At 41.4% G+C, this 4,455-nt stretch overlaps 1 pseudogene; it reads right to left on the bottom strand.

The window, feature by feature from the left end:
- Positions 1-4,130, bottom strand: part of LOC104494335 — a 4,422-nt pseudogene extending 292 nt beyond the window's left edge.
- Positions 4,131-4,455: the final 325 nt, after the last annotated feature.

Genomic DNA, 4,455 nt, shown 5'->3' with positions numbered 1-4,455 from the left:
GAATTACTGGATGTGGAGGATGTGGTGTGAAATGATTCAAATTAGCACTAAGTTAATTCAGCTACTGCCTCTCAGAACAATTGCTGTGAGGCCAGGAACCAGGCAGAAGGCCACTGTAGCCTGTGGTGGGTTTGTTAGCAATGTCGTTTTGATAAGCAAGTATTCTCACAGTCAGTGTTCCTCACCACAAGAGCATCTGACACAGGCTTTAGTGACTGCGCACTTTGTGGAATTAATTGAAGGTAGAATATTCAAGCAAATGCACAAGAAATTACAGTTTCGGAGGGGAAGGGTGTTGGGCTCCAGAACATCTCTGTATGTATCCCAACAGCACTGAATTACAGTTTGGCCAGTAGAAATTCAACTTTGATACAAATTTTTTTGTTACATTATTGTTGGGCACTTTTAATCTTTTTGTTTTACTAGCTCCTAAATGTTAGAACATTGTAACTGCTGCTTTCAGAATGGCTGTAAGAATGCTCGCCTTTCTCTTTACTTTATCCGTGTCTCTTATTATTTTCAGTAAATGGGATGTTCCTCTCAAGTCTGGTCCATCTCACATGATTAAAACTTGTCAGGATCTTCAGTGGCAGCAGAACTTTTAAAATCGTTAAAAATTGTATTATGCACATGTCACAGGTTAGGGCTGGGCTGCCCACTAGGTGAATGACTGACACTCTCTATTATCCCCCTGCCTCCCCAAGAGGAAAGAGAAAGGGAATAAGGGAGAGAGACTTATGGATTGGAAAACGAATACTGCTTCAATGAGAGTAATAATAATATTGAAATTAAATATATAGAAATATATACAATACCAATATCAAACCCAACCCTCCTGATAGCAAACATGTCACCATCACCACCGACACTGTGAGCAGACACTGGGGGAAGGCCCAGACTGGACTCAGCAGCAGGTGGGAACCAGATTCAGGAGCTGGATTCTGGAACTGGATTCAGGAGCATATGGTTTGGGATTGAAGGCAGAACAGACAGAGTCCTCCTTGGGCATCGGCCATCGAAGAAGAGAGGAAGAGCTTGACCCTCACGATCCCTCAGCTTTACACCGACCATGATGTCTATGGGATGGAACACCTTGTTGGTCAGTGTAGGGTCACCTGTCCTGTCCGCTCCTCCCTGCAGGTGCAGCCTCTCACTGACTGCACCCCCACCGTGGCACACAGGATTGAGCAGTGACCTGGGTCTGCACAGGAGCCAGTACAAGCCGGAGCCTTTCTGCACACCAACCCAATATAAACATCAAGCGTTATCACTTCTAGAAGCAGACACTGTCTGGTAAAATATGCCGTTAACTTCAGAAAGTGCCATCGCTTAGCAGAGACTGAGCTGGAAAATCAAATCCCTGAACAGAATTAGTTCTGTTCTAGCTCATACCAGGACAGCACATGTTAGAAAAAGGCCACTTTTGCTGCTAGATATGCTGATGCAAGGTATCCCAGCACAGATATCCATGGTTGCTTCTTCCACATGCAGCAACTGGGCTGTGTTTAGTTTCCGGCACAAATGCTACACCCCTCCCAAGCTTTCCCTGACAGACAGAAGACAGTACCCTGATCTGCAGATCTTGGAGAAGTCTGAGAGTGTAAAGTTAATTTATCAGCTAAATATTCTAGTTCAGAGTATCAGCCAGCCCTAGCAATAAGTAAAATTTCAGAACTTAGCTTAGGGCAAGGAATTCACAGACCATTGTTTCTGCCAGCAGACTTATTTTTAAACCTTCACATCAGGCTTTCCTGTGATTCCAGACACGTCAGTCAGGTTCAAAAACACATCAGATATGCGGAGATTCATGAACACCTTTAAGCCATAGGTGCCCGAAATCGATATTTGGAATATACACCTCTACCCTCTTGTTAATGCAAAGAAAATCATGGTACTTACTGCAACCAAAGCATGCCTTGATATGAAGGCTCCCAACTTTCTGGTGTCTTTCCTGTGCTAAAATGCTAGTATTTTCATCTGAAAAAGATGGCAACAAAAAGAAGATGGGAAGACAATGGTATGGAGGATGGGAAAGTATGGAAGGAGAAAGGCTTGCTTTTCCATGCTTTCTTGTATGATTCTGCGACACTCGATGGGACAGCAAGCACAAGTGGTGTTAGTGTTTTGGGGACTTACTTCATATTGTCTTTCTAGCACTGAAGGTTTTTCTTTTGGGATTCACACCTGATTCCCCTTGAGGGATCAGATTGCTGTGTTGCAATATTACCACCCTTAACAGACTGTGCTTGAGACAAGGGAAATGGAGACACTTCACATTAACTAGAACATATATGGGGGGGAAAGGTGAATTTCCCAGCACACAGATCTCTTCTCTCATCACAATGCGATGCTGATTCTAATTTTTGCTAGAAGTATCAAACCATGAAATCATTTGGTCTGTTCCTTTATACCTATTCCATTGCTTAAATCTCTAAGCCAGAGCAAAGGCTAGTAACTGTAAAACCTGATCATAGTATTCAGACTTTGGATTCTGACTACGTTGAATCATCAAATCAGAATTCTATATTTACCGTCTTTCAAGTGATTATGGAAATAACCCTTGTGAGTCCCCTTAATATTGAAAGGATTTTCCCAGCAGGCTTAAAACAGAAAGAATGCAATCAAATGCTCATTTCAAGGAGGATATATTAATATAGTGCAGACTAACGTACGCCAGAAAAACCCGTATCTGAAGATTTACACTCACTCTTGAAAATCAAAGGTATGCCAAGTTTATGAAAGACCTTGTTTCCTGTCATCTTTGCTGTGCTTTATTCAGTGACAACTAAATATCCCAGGTTAAATTTCGTGTGGACTTGCACAATGCATTTCTAAGTCAGATAAATTAAATGAGGTAATCTCATCATGTTACCTTATTTTTATTTGAAGAAAATGAAAACTGACCAGGATCCAGGGAGTTACTTTATGGTTTCAGTCAGTTCCCGGTAAAGCAAGTTCCACAGCAGATGTTGGCAGTTTAAAAGGTAGCGGGTTAAGCTCCCTCCATGCATTTTCATATTTCTTTGTCTTGTAGCTCTAAGGAAAAGCTTACATGCAAGAACAGGTCAAACTTTTGGGACTGATTGTAATTACATTAAGACAAGTGGAATAGGGCTCCAAGGGCTTTAATCCTCAAAATGGGTTTTCCTTGAGGTTTATGCAACTGAATTTCTATGAATTTCTACATCACACAGCATGTGAAAACATTGGCATTTTTTAAATAGTATGTAGATGGAGTCTGACAGAAAAATTTACAAACGCATAGATCTCTTGTTCTCTGGCAATTCCCTAAATCTTGAAGATTGCAAATAAATGAACTTTTATGTTTAGGAGCCTAAACATATGCTAGAAAAATTTATATATGGAAGAGATTTCAAAGCATGAGAACTCTGAATTTGTTGTATCCTGTTATCAACCACAATGACCTTTCTTTGAAAAATAATTCAGAAATAATGTGGGTTATTTGTTTTAATGCAGGGGACACTGAGGTACTGCAGCAAGTAACATTGACGTAACTTATCTTTGGAATAAATGTAATTAACAATTACCACTAGAGTGTTTGGATCAAGGTTTTTAAGTATTTGTTTATATTCCCACGGATTTTGTTCTTTATATGATCATTTATCTCTTTTTTTAGCTTCAGTGGAAGTTACTAGAAACAGCATTCCCTTTTATATTTTTTGTAACGTTATTCAGAATGTTTTCAGTGGTTTCAGGGGGTTTTCCATGAGCAGGGCATTCCCTATGCTCAGCTGCACCCGACCGGTAGGGGGACTAAAGCAATCACGCATCTCTTCCTCCTGGGAGTCAGTGAGGTTAAAGGCCAGCCCCTCCAGCACCTGAGCCTGGCTAGTGGCCCGGGGCCAGCAGGGCAAAGGCAACGGAGATGCTGGCTGGGGAAAAAGAAAATGTTCTTGTGTGGTTGCTTGCCTGTAAAACTGAAAGTCAAAGTCTGTGTTGCTGGGGACTATCTGTTGGCAGGACTCAAAAGGGTATTTCTCATGGTGATGCTGTTACTGAGTGTAAATTGCCTTAGGCTTGTCGTTGTGGTGGTCAGCCTGGGTCAGGCTGTGGACAGTGAGGTGAAGCATGGCCACCAGCAAGCACAGTAGGAGGATGGCCTTCACCATCCTTCACAGCTACTGTGTAGACAAAAACCGAAATTGTCTTGGATGCTGAAGGTCAACCGTGTCAACACCTCACGTTTTATTTCTATGTGTTACTGCATTCAACAGCTATGTGGCAATCACTGTTATGTCCAGATATCCTCCTTTACCATGGAAGGTTTTTTAAAATCCTCGTGCTTATGAGTTTATGTGTAATTCTTATCCATTGCTGCCTTCTTCAGTTCTGCTTTAGTTCAACTATCAAATTCTCTTCTTACCGGAGAAAGAAATATGTGGAGAAAGAAACGTGAGCATTACACAAAAAATCAGAGTCAGAGAAAGGAAACAA

The sequence above is a fragment of the Buceros rhinoceros genome, unplaced genomic scaffold, assembly GCF_000710305.1.
Source record: "Buceros rhinoceros silvestris isolate BGI_N320 unplaced genomic scaffold, ASM71030v1 scaffold12725, whole genome shotgun sequence".
NCBI lineage: Eukaryota > Metazoa > Chordata > Aves > Bucerotiformes > Bucerotidae > Buceros > Buceros rhinoceros.
Note: the sequence above shows the minus strand (reverse complement) of the source record. Positions and strands in the feature narration are given on the sequence as shown.